A 22,693-nucleotide genomic window follows, 5' to 3' on the forward strand; every position below is an offset into this window, starting at 1 on the left:
TTTTTGCACCAAAAGCTTGGGGAATGAGAAATTCTTATTAATCAAGAACTACTTTATACATCATTCATTCACTCAACAAGAAATATTGAATATTTACTAAGTCCAAGAAGCATATTAAACATGATGAGAGGGGATCCCTGGGTGGCGCAGCGGTTTGGCGCCTGCCTTTGGCCCAGGGCCCGATCCTGGAGACCCGGGATCGAGTCCCACGTCGGGCTCCCAGTGCATGGAGCCTGCTTCTCCCTCTGCCTGTGTCTCTGCCTCTCTCTCTCTCTCTCTGTGTGTGTGTGACTATCATAAATAAATTTAAAAAAAAAAATAAAAAAATAAACATGATGAGAGATAAAAGGATATAAACCAGGATATCCTCTCTAACTTCAAGGAACTTACCACCTTCTAAGGGAGCTAAAATAAGCACACAAATATCAAACAAATGAAATAAAAAGTCTTAAGTACTATTATGGACTGAACCTGTGTCCCCCCACCCAAAATTCATGTGGAAGCCTGAACCCCCAAGCCTTCAGAATGTAACCTTAATGGGAGATAGGGCCTCATGTTAATTTAATCACATGAGACTATGAGGGTGGGTCCTAATCCTGTAGGACTGGTGTCCTTAGAAGAGGAAGAGACACTAAGGATGCCTAGGCCCAGAGAAAGAGCCATCTGGGGATGCTGCAAGAAGGGGTCAACTGCACACTGAGGAGAAAGGCCTCAGCAAAATTGTGGTATTTCGTTATGGCAGCACAAACTGACCATTACAAATACCTTAATGGGGATGAAGACAAAACTGAGAGGCCAGTGACAACTGCCAGCTAAAGAGTTCTAGTAGCTGGCAGACACTCCCTGGCTCGTGGTGCAATAGTGGCAATCTCTGCCTCATGGCCCTCTTCTTGCTATGTCTCTCTTCGTGTGGCTTTCTGTTCTCTGTCTCATTCTCCTCTCCTTACTAGGACAGCATCACTTTGGGTCAATAATGTGCTCTGCTTCCATAGGACCTCATCATAACGGGACTAATTACATCTACAACAAAACTATGTCCAGAAAACCATCACATTTTGACCTACCGGTGGCCAGGACTTCAGTGTGTCTTTTAGGAGAACATAATTCAACCCATAAGAAGTGGCTGGCTCAATTTTAACCAAAAGACTCTTTTCCAGAACTTTTTCTGGGAATAATAAGAGAGATAAACCTTATCCTCACAAAGTTTGATGTAAAAATTGTGTAAACCTAGACGTACAAGGGCCCATCATTGTTGGAGAGGGATCGGCAAAAAAACAAGACCTAAGGAAGGAGGATGGACCAAGTCCTCTTGGCATTCTCTGAGCCCCTGGTTCCAACCACACCTGATATCAGTATTTACAATTATTAAAATAATCTATTATATACATATTATCTATTACATTCTCTCTGTTCATTGATCCAGTATAATTGGCTTGTTTAAAACCAACAGTCCTAACTAACAGAGAAAATAGAAATGATAAGATTTGGCAAATGTATGACAGCACTAAGAAAGCCAAAGCTACTTCCAAACCTGAGTTGTGGGAAGGAAACAGAGATGGGGATAGACTAAAGAAAGTCTATAGGGAAAGTAGGTTTGGAGGGGAAATAATGAAGCTAATTTTGGATTTCATGAGTTTCAGATTCAAAGATGACATGAACAGGGCTCTATTCTCTAGGACATAGAAAACATAAGATCAGGAGCCAAGAATGAAACACTATCACCTGTCATAAAGATGATTTGTGCTAACACAGAGGGATGTGTCAGCGTTCAGGGCAGGAAACAGATCACTCTAGGCATGTCAAGCAGAAAGAGATTCGATGTAGGGAATTATCTCCTCAAAACAAAAAAAAAAAAAAAAAAGACATTTGAAGGCTAGAAGGGGCAAAGTCAGGGGGTCTCCCAGGGCCCAGAGAGCTCAAGGACATGCTACCAGAGTTATCATCCCAGCATCAGAAACCTGCTGCTGCCACGGCCCCTTAAAGTCCTGGAGGCTGGTGGCCAGCCGTTGGGACATAAAATCCGGTCACCATGACTGCCCCTTAACACATCTCTACCACCTATACAAGGGCAACGTATTGGTGGAACTTACCTTATTTCTGGAATCCTCACTGCAAGGAAAGTGGGTTAGCTTTCCAATTTCTCCAGACAGAAGGAAAATGAAATGGCCATTGAGGAAGTCAAGTCACAGATCCCACCATAAAGCACCTATAAGTACTATGAGAACCAAGTAAAGGAAAAAGTCATTGCTGGTGTGCTCACTGTACAGTCTTCCACAAGAGCCTTCCACACTTAGCCTTGGTTTCCCCATCTTCAAAATGAGGCAACTGACCTATGTGATTTGTAAGAGTCTCTTCAGCCCAGGTCTTTCAGAAGCCTATGAAAGACACCCTAGCCTTGACCCAGAGATAAACAATTTTCTTCCTGGGAGAATTATCTTTGCAGCCGACAGGCCAGCCCCACACATTAGTACATAATCATTAAACACCTAGCAAGAAGTGCCACCCCGCATACAGTTTAATAATTCACATTCCAATCCAATTACTGTGAGTTTCATAAACAAGTGCTTATTAGAATACAGTCGTTTCCTCTAAGCAAGCAGGGTTTTTAGAAGGAAAATTACAATGATTATCTTCAAGATACAGGCATGAATAATATAATCTCATTCGTCCTCTCTCCTTGTTTTTATCATTTTCTTTTCATGCTGTCTTTGATGTGAGGCTTAACACAACCATTTCTCCCACTCTGAACTCTTTTATCCCCTTAGCATAAGGTCCTCTCCATCTCTTCATCAAAACACATCTGTCCTGGGTCCTAGAGAGGGATTTGTCAAGGGTTTTACTTACTATATACTCATCTCTGACTCATGATTGCAGATTGCATGTGAAGTTGGAGGGAGTTTGGTGAGGAGGCAAGCAATAAACTGTCAGTGAGGTAACTGTATGGCTTTGGGCATTTATGACCTCTGGGTCTTGAAACTCCATCTCTAAAATAAGGAAATGGGTTTAAACCAAGAATTCTTAACCTGGGTAGATGGGCAAGCTCTGAGGAATTTAAGAATAAGCTTAAATTATATGCAGTAAGTTGTATGCACACAAAACCAATTACAATTTAAAAAATAATGTGGTCCCAGGGACACTAATTTCATATTAGCTCCACGGCAGGACAAGTTACCTAGTTAAGGAGATCAGGGTTCTCTATTTCTTGGCCAGGATATTGATCCAGAGATGAAACATGTGCCTAAACCTTACAATCACATCCAATCTTACAACTTCTGCTGTGAATACTGAAATACAGATGCTCTTTCCTGCTAGATGAGAACAAGTAAGAATAAAATTCCAGGAACTCCCACTAGCCATCTTGGAACCCACAGGGTAGCCAGCCCTGGGATGAAGATGACATTATAGAAGACTGAGCAGAGAAACAGAAGAAATGAGAGTCTTGGTAAAATTGTTGAATTGCAGGATCACTCTTTACCTGATATCCCTAAAGTTTTAGTTACACAAACCTCCACTATTTAAGCTGCTTTGAATAGGGCTTTCTGTAACTTGAAACTAAAAGCAACTTAAATGATAGTACATTGCATATGACATGTTCTGAAGAAAGAAGCCATAGTTTCCAGGAGAGCTTCAAAAACTTTTTTGATCCTTAAACTAGTAAAATCAGTACAAGCAACTAGGAAACTTCAACACTAGGAATCCTATTAGCATTCTATAATCTTGTGAATCCATGAAGTTCTAAATTGCTGGCTTGACTGATAATGTGATAATGTATAACCCTAACCATTATAAAAGTAGTTTTTTTAATAAAGTTGATTTTTTCCAATACAAAAGAAATACATGCTTATTACAGAAAATTTGTAAACTACAGCAGAAAAAAATAGACAACCACTGTTAATATTCTGCAAATTTCCTCCCAGTTTCTTTTTGTTTTCCTATGCATAATCTTAGGGAGGTTTAATACAGCTGAGTTCAAGCTATATGTGCAATTCTGTATCATGCTTTTTTCATTTGACATCATCATATAATTCCTACATCATTACAAACCCTTTGTAAACAGCCCTCTTTTTAAGTGGCTTCTTAACATTCTGTTGAACGGATATTCTATAATTTATTTTACCATTCCCCAAATGTTGGACAAAATGAGGCTGTTCTCGGGTTTTATTTTTGTTTGTTTCCTTGGTTATTTTGCTATTTTATCTCCTTTTGTAACAAAGAACTCCTTGGGGAACGTAAAGGAAGGAAGCACCAGCCATGGCCATCACCATGTCAGACCACGTGGAGAGGATGCGGGAGCACCATCTAGATGTGGGGGAAGCTTTAAATTATATCTGCCTTGCCATGGGCACAACTCATGGGACTTGTGCCCATCCAGTGTTAAGTCACCTCCATCCTTCTCATGACTCCTGTCAGGACAGAGCTCTACTAGCAGTGTTCCTGGCAGATCTCCACCCGGAGGGTGAGTACCTGCCCTGATTGGCGGGCTTGGGAAGGAGCCCTCACTGAGGCCCAGCACACCCCTCTGTTCCTTCACACCGTGAGTTTAGCAGGGGAGGCCTCGGTCTGGGCAGCTCTGCAGCTATCCAGCTGTCTATAACAGAGTGTGAAGTCTCATTCTGGGGATCAGCCATATGAACTCCCTTTATTCTCCAAAATCAGTTTCATTGGTATAATAGTGATATTTTGTTCATCTATCTTCTTTTTTTTTTTTTTTAAGATTTTATTCATTCATGAGAGATACAGAGAGAGAGGCAGAGACATAAGCAGAGGGAGAAGAAGGTTCCCTGCAGGAAGCCTGATGCGGAACTCGATCCCTGGATACCAGGATCATGCCTGAGCCAAAGGCAGATGCTCAACCACTGAGCCACCCAGGCATCCCTTGGTCACCTCTCTTCTTGGGTTCTATCTTATGTTCCCATTGGTATAGGACTCAGGCAGGGAAGGATACTATTTATCAGACACCTTCAAAACCAACACTGCAACTAAGATGATAATATCCTCCACTGTTGCTGAATCTCTTCTCCTCACCCCACAAGTAGGCTGTTGGGGTTTGGGATTCTGTTTAGAGAACTTGGCTTAAGGCACAATTTCTTGCCACCTCTAGATCTTGGCAACCAACACTATGTTCAGGTGGATACAAAAGATAATAGAATTACTATTTATAATAGTCACAACCATTTATTGAGCAGTAATAATATACCATGTGCTGTGTTAAATGCTTTACCTAGTTCATGCTAGCAAACGCTGTGAGGTAGGTATTTTCACTCCTACTTTATAAGCAAGGAAACTGACCCAGAGAGGATTTATAGCATCTGCCAGGTCAGGACTCACAATTAGATTAAAATCTCTGAAAGCCTGTGTTCTTAACCTCTCTGCACTGGTGCAAACAGCCCTAAGAGATCCTCTGGGGAGAGGTAGGAAGGGCAAACAGAGAGAGTGAGGACTCCCACATTCCCATGGCATTCAGTCTGGGTAATTCCACCAGACTCAGAGCCCAGCCAGAGTTTTATCTTTCCAGAGGCCACCTCAACAGTCCTTGAAGAGGACTGGGGTGGAGAGGGATTATTTTTGGCTTCTGTGTTCTTAGATAAAATTCGCATCACATAAAAAAAAAAAAAATTGCATCACATATAACTCACCACTTTAAATTATACAATTCAGTGGCATTTAGTACATTCAAAATGGTGTGCAACCACTACTCTTATTTAGCCCGAGAACATTCTTATCACCCCAAAAGGAAATCATCTTAAGCACTCGCTTCCTGTTCCCCCACCCCTCAGCCCCTGATGATCACCCATCTGCTTCACTGCAATTTCTGCCTCTGTTTTTATGTGGTGTTACCTCCATGTGTCTGTGTACAAATTTCCCTCTTCTTATAAGGACACCAGGCATTGAATTAGGGCTCACATTAATCCAGTATGACTGCATCTTAACTTGATGACATCTGCAAAAACCCTATTTTCAAATAAGGTCACATTCACAGGAAACGGGAGTTACATGCATGGATCTTTTGGCGTAACACAACTCAACTCGCCACACTCTCTCATAAGGACCAAACCAAAGTCCTGTGGCATGTTAGCAGTAAACAGATTTTCCTATTGTCAGTTCCAGGAGCCTCAAAAATGTGTTAGCATCAACATGACAAAACACCAATATTTACTGAGTACTTAACTAGGTGCCAAGCATTGTCCTATTCTACATAGATTTTCTTATTAACCCTCATACTCATTCTGTGAGGTAGGAACATCTAGCAGCCCCATCTCACAAGTGAGGAAATTGAAGCTTTAGAAAGTTAAGTAACGAGGTGCCTCGGTGGCTCAATCAGTTAAGCATCTGCCTTCGGCTCAGGTCATGATTCCGGAGTCCTGGGATGGATCCCCACATCGGGCTCCCTGCTCCATGGGAAGCCTGCTTCTCCCTCTGCTACGCCCCCTGCTTGTGCTCCTGCGTTCTCTCTCTCTCTCTCTCTCTCTCTCTCTCTCTCTGCCAAATAAATAAAATATTAAAAAAGAAAGTTAAGTAACTTACCCAAGGAACATAATGATAGATCCAGGATTTGAATCCAACTTTTCTGATCTCAAAGCCTATCACAGTCCTACCATGCTTTACTTTCAGGCAAAGCCATGTGACTTTGAGCAAATAGGCACCCCTCTTTGGGCTTTTGTATCTTTATTTGAAAAAAGAACTGTTCCTGTAGGTTTCTAAGAGCTCTTCCCGCTGTGGGTCCACAGCCTATTAGTTGTTCCATCCAGCTGACCAGCTGATCTATATTTGAAATCCACTGCCTCAAGATCCACTTCCTGCCCCCCACCAAGAACAACCAGACACACTGCATGATGTGTTTACACACGATTCAAATACACAGGACTTCAAATACCTTTCCCAAATCTGACACCAAGCTCTCAGGCCTCATCAGATGTAGTGATCATTTCCATCCAAATATATGCTTCAGGAAGAGCCTAAGTGACCTGCAGGGAAAGACCAGCTCCACCAGCAACACACATCTTGATGGCACTTGGAGAAAGCTCACATTTCTAATTTGTTTCTTATCAGCAGTGTGCTTCTGGACTGAGCAAGAACATCAAGTTCGCAATGTCTTTTCACTGGACTTAAATGAATATTTCATATTCCAATTCTAGAGAACAGGTTAATGGAAGGGACTTCCATATTCCATACACCCTGCCCTGACATGTTTCCACTACTTTTCATTCCTTTTTCCAACAAGACCACATTATGTGGGGCTCTAGATATCACAACAGAAGCAAGCAAGGGAAGGGGGTGAGCAATAATGAAAAGATTAGGGTCAGTAAGGGAACTGGTGGAAAGATAAAGAACAGTGCTTAGAGCAGGCTAGAGCCAAAATGATCACAAAATCATAAAATGAATCACATTTATTGGCTGCTACTAGTTTCGGGCACATTTTCTCTTCTAAAGCCCTCGGCTATTATGTGGAGCAGCTGTGTTATGATCCCACTTTGCAGATACAAAAAACCAAGGCTCAGCTGGTAAATGAGATTCAGAACCAGGTGTGGCTGCTTCCAAAGCTGCTTTCCTCTCCAACCCAGGGACCCGAGAAACCCAGAAAATAAAACAGTCACCTTCCTCTTTGAAAAGTTTATGTGCTGTTGGTGTTACTGCTGAGAGCTGCCAACTTCCAAGAGCAGGTACTTTTTATTTTTTTCACGGAGAAGGAGATAAGCTTTAATCCTAATGATGCCAAAAACAGTAAGACTGTCTTAGATCTGGAGTCTTGGGCAGAATCAACGCTTGGGAAGAACGTAGGAGGAAAGGGTGAACATGGCCCTCGTCGTCTCCAGTCCTCCTCCCTCTTGCTCCTGTTGCACTGTTGGAACCAAGGGTTCTGGCCATCTCCCAAAGCTACAAGACCTTCCTCCTGTGAGCAGCACCCCACACCTCCTCCCAGCAGAGCACCAAAGTCACACAGACCTAGATTCCAGCCCTGACTCTCAGAGCCTCCCTCCTCTGTCAGATGATGATGATGTTAGTACCTCTATATCCTGAATCCCACCACTTCTCCGTCCCTTTACCCTATGGCCCTATCAAGCTCAGTACCCTGCCACAGGCACCTAACTCCTCTCCCTTCTCCCACTTTTGTTCCCTAGAGCCACTTTGGCCAGCAGGCACAGTGATCTTGTGAAAATATAAATTAAATCACGTAACCATCTTGCTCAAATCCCTCCAGTGGCATCTCATCATTCCTACAATTTAAAAAAGCATTTGTCATGCATGTCCTTCAGGGCACTCTCCTGCCTGCTTCCCCTACACTCTGCCCCTTGATCCCTCCATGGCTCCCTATGGGCCTTCTAGTTCCTGAAACATGCCAAGGTCAATAGTGTCTTTGTGCTAGTTGGTCCCTCTGGCCAACATGCTCTTCCCAGAGCTCCACACACTTCCTCCCTCACTTCATCCAGGTCTCTCCTCAAACATCCTTTCTCTAAAAAGCTTCCCTTACCCTTCTCATTTGAAAAGCAGCTTTCCCATCACATTCTAGGACTTGACTTGCCTCATTTTTCTCCATAACATCTATTACTACTCGAAATCTGACACATGTTTAAGTTGTTATTGTCTGTCTTTTCCACTAATATATAAACTCTCTGACAGTAGGAGCCTTATCTATCTTGTTTATCCAATGCTTGTCATACAGTAGGTGCTTAATAAATATTGGTAGAATGAATAAGTGAATGAATGAGACTGTAAGTTTTGACAAAGACTGCTAGTTGTCCCTGGTATCCATATTTCCCTTCTTCCTTTCAGTAATTAAAATCCCAGGTTGTAGTTGGACGCAATACTGCCCACCTAAAGACTAGGTTTTCAGACTCTCTTGAAGCTAGATGAGTCTATACGACTAGGTTCTGGACAATTAAGTTTGCCATAAAAAATATAGGATTCTCAGTTAAATTTGCATGTCAGATAAATAACCAATAATTTTTTGGTATATGTATTTCCCAAATTAAAAGTTAAGTAACTGTGCAGCATTACTGCAATAACCAAAATATGCAAGCTGCCCAAGCATCCATCAACAGATGAATGAATAAAGATGTGTCATAGGGGCACCTGGGTGGATCATTCAGCTGAGTGTCTGCCTTCGGCTCAGGTCATGATCCCAGGGTCCTGAGATTGAGTCCGGCTTTGGGCTCCCTGCTCAGTAAGGAGTCTGCTTCTTCCTATGCCCCTCCTCCTGCTCATGCACTCTCTCTCTCTCTCAAATAAAATCTTAAGAAAAAGAAAAAGATGTATCTACACATGCACCCGCACATACTGGACTATTCCTCAGCCATGAAAAAGAATGAAATCTCTCCATTTGCAAAGACATGGATGGAGTTAGAGAGTAAATGTTAAGTGAAATAAGTCAGTCAGAGAAAGGAAAATATCATATGATTTCACACATGTGGAATTTAAGAAACAAAACAAAACAAATAAACAAAGTAAAAAAAAAAGGCAAATCCAGAAACAGACTCTTAACTGCAGAGAACAAAGATGGTTACCAGAGGTGGAGGTGCAGGGTGGGGTGATGGGGGATGGAGGAAGCAAGTAAAGGGGATTAAGAGTACACTTGTCATGATGAGCACTGAGTAATATATGCAATTGAATCACCATACTGCACACCTGAAACTAATATAACTATGCTAACTATACTGGAATTAAAATAAAAGTTAAATCACAATGTTTAATAGCCCAATCATTGTTTTAGTATAACTATGCCCTATTCAAAAAAAAATACATCAGTTGTGTTAAAATCAAACACAGAGAGAGACCTGACTTCAAACTTTCCTGACCAAAACCAGTCAAATGAGCAAAGCTTTATTTAGCTTATTTTGCAAGACAAGCACGGCTAACTTGACCTGGGTCATTTCTTGCTCATGCCTCTGAAAATCATAAGCAAAGCTTAAATTGTTCCCTGTGAACAATAGTCATTGCCCCACAAGCGAATGCTTTCTACAAGCTGCTTTTTGACACTAGACATCTGAGCTTCATTCTATATTTTGGTTTGAGTTGGTTTACATACTGCCTTTTTGGTATGTGCACAATAATTTTTTGCTAATTACTTCTTTAGTGGTTCATTCATTTTATTTCTGTTTTTTTCCTTCTGAACTTCTGACAATTGTTCATCTGAAATTCAAATTTGACTGCGTGTCCTGTATTTTTGTTTGCTAAATCTGGCTATGCTGTGCCCAGTGAAACTTAAGACAAAGTCACGTCTACAACTCCAAGGTCACTGCCTAAAAACTAAGGACATGTCCTCACTTACGTCCCCCTACCTGCAGGCCACCACACCATCATGCAGGGCATGTGGGTCACCTGTGACCCTGTGGCCCAGGGCCGCACTCTAGGATGCAGCAGAGCCAGAGAGTGGAAGGAGCTGGCCCCGGGCGCGCATGGTGGAACAGACCCAGGGAGGAGAGGAGCCTCCTTGGCCTCTGGAAAGTTCTTCCCTCCACTGCCTGGAGCATACTTCCCCGCACTTCCCTGTGGCCAGTCCACTCACTCATTCAGCTCTGCTCCAGTGACACCTCTGAGGAGGCTTTCCCTGACTGATCCATCTAAAAGAAAAGCCCCTGTCACCCTCCAGCTCCTGGCCTGGCATGATTTTCCTCTACGGCATCCCTCACTTCTACCTTGTTCTTATCTATCCCCTGGTTTATTGTCTACCTTACCCACTGGAAGGGAGGCTCCGAGAAGGCAGAGGATCTGTCTGTTGTTCACTGTGGTATCCCCAGCACCTCAAACAGCACCCAGCAACAAGGACGTGCTAGATAAACGTTTTTGAATAAATAAACAAACAGAAGATAGATATGGCTACAGATACGGTTGCAAATATGGATACAGACAGAGACAGATATAACAGGGTCACTGGCAAGTCAGACAGATTGTACCAATGGCTTCCTTCCAAAGGGTGACTGGAAAAGTGACAAAACCTCCACATGCACTGATGCCCCACTAGAGAAAACGCAGCCTTTTCGTGCAAGGCTTGCCTCCCTGTTGACTTGGGGACCTCTGCCAGGTAGAAGTAGTGTTTGTGCAGAATGTTAGTGCTAAAGCAATCTGAAGGTCAAGCCCCAGAGAGGGGGTGGGGTCACACAGGCCATAGCAACTGAGGCCTACAAAGCACTTCATGCTTCAGCAAGCATCTTCTCATCCTTGTTTGTAATCTGCTCTGCACAACAGCCTCTTGGGCAAGTGGTGACAATATTCATAGTGTTACAATTATATTTAAGTATAGTTTATTAGCCTCCTGAACTGTGCCTTTAAAAATGGGCAAGATGGTAAATTTTACGTTATGTGTATATGTGGATTTACATACATAAACACTGATACATATTTCGTGTTATATATATAGTTATTAGCAACCACTTTATTTTGCACATGAGCCAAATAAAGCTCAGAGAGGCTGGGACTTATAAAAGTCACACAGCTAGGGATTGGAGAAGCTAACCTTAACAGCGGGACTTTGGAGTCCAGCTCTGGACCTCCTCCACAAGGGAGATGAACCTTCATTCCACAAACATGCCGAGAACCAACCTCAAGCTAGAAGATCAGTGTCCTAAGCTTTCCAAGGAGACTTCTAATATGCTGAGAGCCATCACAGCTGCTCACTCCACTCCGCTGCAGAGCCCTGTCTCTTCCATGATACCACGCCAAGGGGTGGCTGATCCAACAGACAACAGCTCAATACAGATCGTGTGTCATTTACTCTCATTCTGTGATGATTAATTTGCTCGGGGACCAAGAGAGCTCAGTGGTTACATTAACATGCAAAGAAAAATTAAACATTTATGCATCCTTTATCTCCTCGTTTCTAGACGGATAAGTCCTGTCAGTGTCTGCAAGAGATATTCTCATTGACATTGTTTATCTGTTCCACTTGACTCCAAATTACACTTGAGAAACAAGAACTAACACACCGCGGTGTTTTTATACAGAAGTGGTGGCTGCAGGGGGCCAGATAGTAAAGAAAAAATATCTATCCTAAGACTCTGGTGTAGCATAAACTCAGAGCCCTCTGACACCAGAATCAGGCCCAAACAGGTAGGAGTTCAATAAACTCTCCTTGCAAAACCCCACCTGGGTTCCTGGAGTCCCTGTTTAATATGCAGCATTGCGCTGGGGATGCAGAACTCATGTGCCAGCTTTGCTCTAATGCCCAAATCACTACGTTGAAAAAGTGTCAGAGGCCTGGTTAGAAGAATTACAGTTACAGCACGGAGCAAATTATGAACTGCGTGTTTCGTGTCCTCCGTCAGTTCTCCCACTTCACGTGGGTGATGCTTCTCTCTTTCAGATGGGCTGTCATGGGTCCACTCAATATTAGGCCTCATCAAGGTAGAGCAGCATAAAATTCCACTTTGCAACCAGAGACCTGCAATGGAGTCTTAGTTCCATCATTTACCACTTATATGACCTTGGGAAGTGACCTAACATCACGGAGCTTGTTTTCTCATCTCAAAAAAGAGGAAAATAATATTGCCCACCGTGAATTAAATATGTGAATTAAATGAGATAAAACATGCAAAGCACCAAGTGCAGTGCCTGCAGGCAATAAGAGTTCAGCAATGAACTGATATTTAGCCACACAATGCATAGTGCTGTGTTAATCACATAGCACACTTTTAGTAAATATTTATTAGCAGTCATCTCAGGGTCATGAGGATGAGGGATCTCTTAGTTGAGTTTTACTGTATTTCATTAAACATTAGTTAGAACTTACTGAGCTCACATTATGTGCTAACCCCAGTTGCAAGTATTTTATGTGTCTTAACTCATCCAATCTTCATACATTTGGGGAGTGGGCAGGAATGTGCACCCAAACAATCTGGCTCCGCTACCTGCTTCTTAACCATGACCCTCACAGCCCCACTGTCAAGGAGCAGCTGTTACTTCTTTTGTAATCAGAAAATCAAAGTACTATTTTTAAAATGATTTAAGATGCTAAATATATATTTGTTGAATGATTATCAACTCCCATCTTACTGAATCTGTAAGAACCTCAAGACTGAGATATTGACACTTCTTTCATTTCAGATGAAAAGTTTTCCCAAGAACTACCCTACTACCCAGCAATTACACTACTAGGTATTTATCTAAAAGATACAAACATAGTGATCCAAAGGGCACATGCACCCCAATGTTTATAGCAGTAATGTCCATAATAGCCAAACTATGGAAAGAGCCCAGATATCCATCAACAGATGAGTAGATAAAGAAGATATGGTACATATATACAATGGAATATTACTCAGCCACCAAAAAACCTGAAATCTTGCCATTTGCAATGATGTGGATAGAAGTAGAGGGTATTATGCTAAACAAAATAAGTCAGAGAAAAACAAATACCATATGATCTCACTCATATGTGGAATTTAGGAAACGAAATAGATGAACATAGGGCAAGGGAAGGAAGGAAAAAATAAGACAAAATCAAAGAGGGAGACAAACCAGAAGAGATGCTAAACTATAGGAAACAAACTGAGGGCCTCTGGAGGGACTGTGGCAGGGGGACAGGGTAACTGGGTGATGGGCATTAAGGAGAGCACGTGATGTAATAAGCACTAGGTGTCGTATGCAACTGGTGAATCACTGACCTCTACCTCTAAAACTAATAGTACACTATATGTTAATTAAATTGATCTAAAATTTTAAAAAGGATGCTATGGGAAATAGAAGAAATGATGTCTTCCCTTCCTGGCTTCATGCATGTGGAAAGTGAATTCTTATTGCTAATAGCTGACATTTATTTAGTGCAGACCATGTGCCTAGTCACGGTGCTAAAAGCTTTGCCTACATTGTCTCACTTAATCCCCATAACAAATCAATGAGATAGGTACAATTAATACCCTCATTGTGCAAATGAGGAACTTAAGCCTCGGCCTTCCAAGAAGGAAAACCTGAAAAGGCTAACTGCTACGTGGCTGCCACAGGCAGTGATTTCTGTGCATTTTTCTTTTCCTCCACTATCTTAAAAAGCAGGACACTTTATGCTTGAAACATTCCTGGGTAAAGTGAATACCAACTTTTTAATACACTCCCACCACTAAACTGCAGTGCATTTGCCAGACGTTAAACTTTACATGCACACACTTGCAGAGCTAGTGAGTTCTAAAGAATCCCACTCTCTGAGTTTATGGACCACTTCTTACATGCTCCCCACCAGCACCTCTTTTCCCACCTGAAGCATTTGAAGATGGGCCTGAAATGGAGAAGACATGCTGTCTCTCTGCTCTAGCCTGCTAATTCTCAATTTCAAGATGTTCTATTACACCTGATTTATGGCCTGACAGGGCTCATTCTAGCCTACAACCTTGAGCTTGTAAAATGCACAGGGGAAAATTTACTAACGACCGTGTTCATCTTACTGCATGGTAGGGAATTTTTTTAAGTGAAAAAGGCTCAAGAAGCAGGGACATTTCAAACAGCCAATTATGAATAACAATTGTTTGATAGCTGAGTGCAGTAGATCTTCCAGCTCATTCGGTTTTCATCTAATTAAATCTTTCATTTCCACGGGCAGCGTGCGGTACATGCTTGTGTTTGCCTTTGTCGGCAGGATATAATCAATAGAAGAAATGTGGATGCATTTCAGCATTTATTAGCAGCTCAATTGGAAGTTGTTTTATTTTAATAACATCCTTGCCTTCGTTCTGTTCAGGTTAAATCGACAGCTTTGATGAATAATAGACGACAGAAAACTGGTTTATGTTATCCCATTAAGAGTAAAGAAATCAGAGAATGAAAGGAAGCTGAGAGAGAAATTGAAAAACGCTTTAAGGCTGCATTTTCTTTGTTACAAAACAAAAGAAAAACAAACAAAAATTCCTTCTATTCACTCCAAAAGATCATCAAACCTATTTGATTTCAGCTAGATATACCTCCCAGGACCACGGTGATAAATACCCTTTCTGAAGCTTTCCACCACTTTCATGTGTAGCACATAGTTAGTTATTCTTGTTTAATATCCTCTGGAGCTGCAATATGGATTAGAAAAGGGAGAACCAGTACAAAATGGCATTTGTTCACCAGAAGTGAATCCAAATGCCCAAATGTTCCCATCCTCAAATAGTAGGCACTCTGGCAGAGAGAAGATACCTTAACAACACATATGGAAACTCCACAATGATGAGGCATTCACAAGAGCCCACTGCACAGCATGGTCAACAGAATCCGAAGTGAACCGTGGGTCAGAAGACTGTTCTTTGTAAATCCTACTGGATATAGCCAACCATTCACTTGACAGTGCCACGTGGACCTCTCTCATCTAAAAATCTGAGTGTTTTGCCACAATGAGATATCACTTCACACTCATTAGGATAGCAATTATCCAAAAAATAAATAAATAAAAAACAAGTGTTGGCGAGGATATAGAGAAACTGAACACTTATGCACTATGGGTGAGAATGTAAAATGGTGCAGCTGCTGTAGAAAACAGTTTGGTGGTTTCTCAAAATAATAAATATAAAATTACCACATGATCCACCAATTCTACTTCTGGGTATATCCCCCAAAGAAGTGAAAGTAGGAACTCCAACAGGTATTTGTACACTCATGTTCGTAGCAGCAATGTTCACAATAGCCAAAAGGTAGAAGCAATTCAAATGCCCATCAATGAATGAATAAATTATGGCACATGCATAAAATAGAATTATTCAGCCTTAAGGAGAAAATTCTGACACATGCTACAGCATGGATGAACCTTGAAGACAATGTGCAGAGTGAAATAAGCCAGCCCCAAAAGGACAAATATTGTGTAGTTATATGAGGTTCATAGAGCAGTCAAATTCATAGAGACAGAGTAGAATGGTGGAAGTCAGGAGTCACGGGAAGGGTGAACATGGAATTCATGTGTAATGGTACAGTTTCAGGTGGAGAAGATGGAAAAGTTCTGGAGGTGGATGGTGGTGATGGTGCCACAATGTGAAGAATGCCACAGAAGAGTACATTTTTAAATGGCTGGAATGGGGCAGCCCAGGTGGCTCGGTGGTTTAGTGCCACCTTCAGCCCAGGGCCTGATCTTGGAGACCTGGGATCAAGTCCTATGTCAGGCTCTCTGCATGGAGCCTGCTTCTCCCTCTGCCTGTCTCTCTCTCTCTATCTTTCTCTCTCTACTCTCTGTGTCTGTCATGAATAAATAAATAAAATCTTTAAAATAAAATGGCTGGAATGGTAAGTTTTGTTACGTATATTTTGCCACAATAAAAATAAACAATATTTTAACACTCAGATAAAGTTGTTCTTTGATAGCTCCCACCTTAGCATACACATCCATTCATCCAGTTGCTCAAGCCAGAGAGCTGAGAACCAACTCTGATACCCCCAGCCAAGTCTACTACCTAAATGAATGCCCCATCAGGCTACTCGCTGCCATGCCCTGCCATCTCCTTGATTGTACTGTCCTCTCTTACCTGAATTCTCTAGTGACCTCCTACCTGGTGTCTGGGATCAGTCCAGGCCCTGCTCCCTCCAGGCCATTCTCCACCAGCAACTAGACTGAACTTTTATGGACAGAAACCAGATTCTGTTGCCACTCACCTCCAAAGCTTCTGCTGGCACTGAGAACAAAATCCGGGCTCCTCCCTAGCCTACTGAAGCCCTGAAGCCAGGGGGACCCCCCCCACACACACACCGAGGTCTCCTCTGTCACAGTCTCCCCCACTCAGTACTTCTATACCTCTCTGTACACAACGCACCCCCATCACCTCCTCAAACTCATGAGGTTCCATGGTCATGCAGGCCCTCTGCACATGGCATCCCTTTGCTGGGAACATTCTCCCCTCATTGTCTGCCTAACCAAACACTCCTTTGACTTCAGGCCTCAACATTTCTTTAAGGGTCCTTCATAGATGTCATGTTGCAAAGAGCCCCCTGCTCTCCTCTCGTGCACTTTCTTCTTTGCATGCCCCCAGCCACTCAGCACATGTCTGGCACACAGTAGGTACTCATTTGTGGGATGAACGAGTAAGTAAAGGAATACATGTTCTTTTTGGTCATGCAAACAAAGGGAAGCAGAAACCCTGTCTCTAACCCAGACAGCCTCCACCTTATACTTTCCTAGAGAGCTGGCCAGCCTATGCATGTGATCTGAAACCCACTCCATCTGAAGTTAACCCACCTACTCACTTCCAACCTCCTGGTGTTGGACTGACACACCCTTCTTATGAGAGGGCCTTCCTTATCCCAAGAAGGTGATAAGAGTGACGCTTGTGGAGCTTCAAAAACAAGGTAATTGCCTGAATTGTTTCCTACGATGATATAAATTTGTTGACAAGAGCCGCACAGCTGTTCCTTTTCCTTGGTTTTCCACGGCGTGCTGCCTGCTATATTAGTGAACAAATGCCTTGAAACAACATGAGATCGGCCATATAGATGGAATGTGAAATTGGGTGTGCAGTCATCAAGCCCCCAGCGCAGGCCCAAGCCCTTACCTCAGCAGTCGTGAGAAAGCCTCAGCTCCCTCACTGGTCTTCCCCCTTTTGGCAAGCCATCTTCCCCTAGGTCATGCTCCACCAATCAGTAACTTGGATAATGACCAATGCTACAGTGATTATTATTGTTATTATGGACTCTATTTTATTCTCATTTAATTAGTAATTATTTTAGATTACATGGCTGAAGAGCTGCTACAATGAGTGTTTCCTGGCAGTCAAGGGCTAATTCTCCATCAAGGCAGAAATATGGGCTATTTTGAGTTCAGCCGTTGGAAGCTGTAGTGATGAACGCCGCTTGGTGCCATATGGCGCAGTCTAAACCTGGTGTCCTCTTTACAACAATAGTTTCACTTCTATTACCATTAAGGAGAAATATGTAAAAACTGTTTTCTCTCCAAACAGAGCTCCCATGCTGGCAGGCCCTGGAGTATCTGTGAGAAGAAAACCCAATGATTCTGCTGCCCCTATCAGCGCTATCAGAGCCTTCATAGGGGCTCCCTCAGGGCCCAGGTTTACAGCTAACATTCATTGGCTGTAAAATGCACACATCTTCTGTTGGAGTTGACACCTAACGAATCTGGTAACAAGCTCATGGTGACACCCAAAACCCGTGTAGCTTGACGGTGGGTACACATGAAGCAGCCTGGGTAGTACTGTTTTTGCATTTCAAACATTTAGGAGTAGCCTTATTTCCGTAAATAAACATGCTGTCTTCAAATCACTGATCCAGGGGGGAAACATGATGAGCCTAGAACCATCTTTTTGTTCAAAGTATGGAAGTGCCCAGGGATGAAGAAATGTCAAGAGGACACAAGAACCAATTTGAAGTAGCTTCCACTGAGTGAGTCTGAGAAGTTGTGAGAATTAAAATATATGATTGTAATAGATCAGAACCCACTGGATAGGGTAGTACCCATAAATCCATACTGATAGAATTGATGCATAAATAAATGAGAAGAGAAAGCTCTTCTATATAGCAGAAAGATGACTAATAAATGCAGGAGAAATGATGGTGGTATTAAAAAATCGCCATTTTATAACCATCGTAGTTATAATCTATTCATCAAGAAACATCAATTAATGGATGCCAAACTCTAGTGGGTGAGAGGCTGATAGGAAAGATATTTACATGGTTCCAAAGTATCTCATCACAAGATACTTATTAATCACAAAAAGACTTTATAGCAGAGACACCTGGCTGGCCCCAGCATCCTAAGTGATCAAAGTTAAAAACACCAATAACCGAATACATATCCTGTGCCATCCCGCGAGATGTGATATACAACATTCCAGCCAAAATCATAGCATGAGTCTAACCAATTGAGGGGGAGTCTACAAAATGACTGGCTTGTAACCTCCTACCCTGTGCATGTCACAAAACACAGAGTTACCAGATGATCCAGCAATGCCACTACCTTGTAAATACTCAAAAGAAGTGAAAGCAGAACTCAAACTGATACTTATATGCCTGTGTTCACAGCAGCAATATTCACAAGAAGCAGCAGAAGTAACCGAAGTGTCCATCGATGGGTGGACAGATAAACAAAATGTGATCTATACACACAATGGAATATTACTCAGCCTTAAAAAGGAAAGAGATTCTAACATATGCTGTAGCATGGATGAACTTTGAAGACACTATGCTAGATTAAAGAAGCCAATCACAAAAAAAGGCAAATATTGTACGATTCCACTTACATGAGGCACCCAGAGTGGTCCAATTCAGAGACAGAAAGTAGAAGGGTGGTTTCCAGGGGCTGGGAGGAGGGAGAACTGGGGAGTTTGTGTTAATGGGTACAGAGTTCCAGGTGGGGAAGATGAAAAGCTCTGGAAATGGATGGTGATGACAGCTGAGCAACAATGTAAATGGACCTAATGCCGCAGAAGCATACACTTAAAAATGGTCAAAATGGTAAGTTTGATGTTGTACCTATTTTACCACAATTTAAAAAAAAAATTCAAGCTTTGGATTCAAACCTGGATTCCAGGGGAAGGAGGAAATTTTTGAAGTCGATGGCTAAGTTTATGGCATTGATACTAATAACAGTTTCACAGGCGTATGCGTATCTCCAAACACATCAGGTTGTATATATTAAACATCTACAGCTTTTTGTATGTCAATCATAGCTCAATAAAGCAGTGAAAAAAAAAAAAAACAACCTGGGTTCAAATTCTGACACTGCCACTTACTGTGTGATTCGAGGCAGATTATTGAGTGTCTTCGAACCCCTGATTTCTCACTTATAAAATGGAGACAAGATAGGATTGGCATGAGGCAGAGGCTAATACAGTTAGCATAGTGCCTGGCATGCAGTGGGCATTTGATAATATCAGTAAGTGCCCAGAGACATGAAATAACATGGCATACGTGTTTAAGAGAACTAATGCTGGTTTGGTATGGTTGGAGGATGTGGTGACATGGGAAGATGCTAGAATGAAAAGCAGGTCTTTTGTGCCAAGATAAAGAGTTTAAGCTTTGTTTTTAGGCCTGTGAGGGGTTCCTGGAGGGTTGTAAATAGTTCAGGGAAATATTAGAGAAGGAGGGAGGGAGGGAATGGGGTAAATATGAAACTCCATTTTAAGGACATGGACATCTGATTATTTCACTCAGTCTGTGGCCTTTCTCTTCTCCATTAACACCAGTAATTAACACCAATGGCTTAAGGAAAAACAAAACATTAAGGGAAATGCCACATTTAACACTCTTACTTGGCACCCCACACCTGATCAGAACAAGGAACTCAGATATAAAGAAGGAACTAGCCATGTTATAAAGTTAACTTAGGCTTAAGCACGAACTGCAAAAAGATGGCTCTCTCCTTATCTCCCCCCTTACTCACTGAGTGGAGGGCACAGAGGTTTCCCACCATGTGCTCCATCTGTTCTCTGTCCCGTGCCAAGCTTTCTTTAGACCCCTAACATCTGTGAGGAGCAGAGCTGGGTCAGAAGACAGTTTTGCTCAGGTTACAACCTGCACATCAATGGCCTGTTTCATGCAAACTCCTCTCATTTAGACATGACATTCTAATGTGCTCATTTCCACCACCATCACTGAATGTCATTCTTTTTTTTTTTTAACTTTATTTATTTATTTATTCATGAGAGACAGAGAGAGAGAGAGAGAGAGAGAGAGGCAGAGACACAGGCAGAGGGAGAAGCAGGTTCCATGCAGGGAGCCCGGCGCGGGACTCGATCCCAGGTCTCCAGGATCAGGCCCTGGACTGAAGGCAACGCTAAACCGCTGAGCCACCCAGGCTGCCCTGAATGTCATTCTAAACAGTTGCTCTCCACTGATTCTTCTCTCCATCCATGAGGCTTAAATTTTTATGTGAAAACTCAAAATAATGAAAGTAGCCAAAAGCACACATTTCTCCTGAGTAAGCTGTATTGTTGACCTAGTTCTGTTTGGCCCTTTAAATGAGATTGATTTTGGATTTAACTGGGTTTTTCTTTTTCTAATCACCTAGATAATATATATTCCACCTAGAAAATATCAAATGTATAGAAAAACACAAAAAGTAAAAATAACGGGCAGTCCCGGGGGCGCAGCGGTTTAGCGCCGCCTGCAGCCCAGGGCGTGATCCTGGAGATCCGGGATGGAGTCCCACGTCGGGCTCCCTGCATGGAGCCCGCTTCTCTCTCTGACTCTCTCTCTCTCTCTCTCTGAATGAATAAATAAATAAATCTTTTTAAAAAATTAAAAATAACAGTTGCCTGTAGTCTTATCAGCCCAATGTAATATGCTTAAAATCTTGGTATATATCATTGTAATTTTTTCTAGTTTTCTTTCTATGCATATATTACTTATTCTTTGTTAAATTGAGCTTGTGTACACACTTAAAAACTTACTTTAAAATAGTAGCGTTTGGAAAAAAATAATAAAATAAAATAAAATAAAATAAAATAAAATAAAATAAAATAAAATAGTAGCGATTGGGCACCTGGGTGGCTCAGTCAGTTAAGCATCTCTTAACACTATTGCTCCCAGGATCCTGGGATCAAGCCCTACACTGGGCTCCCTGCTCAGTGAGGAGTCTGCTTCTCCCTCTGCCCCTCCCACCCCCCCTTCCCACTCATGCTCGCTCTCTCTCTCTCTCTCTCAAATAAATAAATAAAATTTATTTTGTGTTAAAATAATAGCTCTTGCTGGGACAGGATGAGGGGAGCAGCTGGACTTGCTGTGCTCTGTCTCCCTCTCTACTTGTGTTTCCTCCTTCCCCACAGCAACAAGCTTCCTCAAAAGTTTCCCTGCAGCCAGCTTGGCTGAGGGGCTCCAGTGCAGCAGCCAGAAAGCCAGGCTCTGCTGAATAGCAATGCCCCTGCCGTCGCTGAGAGCTCCCTGTCTTGGTTAGATGGCTCTGGATTAGGATTCTCTCTGGAACACCCGACCATTAGTTTGCAGGCAGTGTCCAGGAACCTAAAATCCATAACATGTGTATGTTATGGTGAACGCCGAATTTGGAGAAGAATCAAAAGAATCTGTTGCTGAAGAAGAAGCAGACAGTGATAATAAGTTGAAGCTATTGCTGGATTTAAATTTGTGCCTCGTGATTAATCGGCATTGGAGGCAATGTTCAGGCTTTGCATCCAGCTCCTAAGAGTGAAGATTCAGATGATTACTGTGATGTAGAAGCTCGTGGGCAAGAGCAGGGAGACATCCGTACATTTTACACCTATGAAGGATTATCTCATTTAACAGCAGAAGGCCAAATCACACTGGAGGGATGAGAAGGTATGCCTTCTCAGCCTGCAAGCAGCCAGTTTAACAGTGGCTGGAGCCTGGACACAAGATTCAGGAAGAGATTATGAAGATGGGATGGAGGTGGATACTAGAGCAACAATTACTGGCCAGTTTGAGGATGCAGATATTATTGATCACTGAGAATGATTTAGGCTGGTGGGATTCTACTCATAAATGTAGGGAAGAACTTGGTGCCTCTTCTACCGTGGAGCGGATGTTGAAGAAAGTCTTTTTCCTTCTCCTAAGCTTACCTGAACCAGTTCTTTCTTGAGACAGACTATATTGAGACAAAAAGCTGTCAAGAGCAGAAGGAACTATGATCTTTTTTAACAAAAGGGAATTAACTTAACCACGAGGATATTTGTAGTTTATCATCTACCCCAAAACTTTCTGTGTAAAAGTGCACTCTGAATAGGCCTCCAGTTCCAGCTTTCACTATATGCATCTTTGTAACCTGGTAGGCCCACGCGGTAAGAATGTGCATGGGCTTGGAGGTGTAGGTAGACTGGATGGAAAG

At 42.3% G+C, this 22,693-nt stretch overlaps 1 pseudogene; it reads left to right on the forward strand.

The window, feature by feature from the left end:
- Positions 1–4,251: 4,251 nt before the first annotated feature.
- Positions 4,252–22,317, forward strand: LOC112651653 (methylosome subunit pICln-like; annotated as a pseudogene).
- The last annotated feature ends 376 nt before the right edge of the window (positions 22,318–22,693 follow it).

The sequence above is a fragment of the Canis lupus genome, chromosome 4 (assembly GCF_003254725.2).
Source record: "Canis lupus dingo isolate Sandy chromosome 4, ASM325472v2, whole genome shotgun sequence".
NCBI classification, from domain to species: domain Eukaryota; kingdom Metazoa; phylum Chordata; class Mammalia; order Carnivora; family Canidae; genus Canis; species Canis lupus.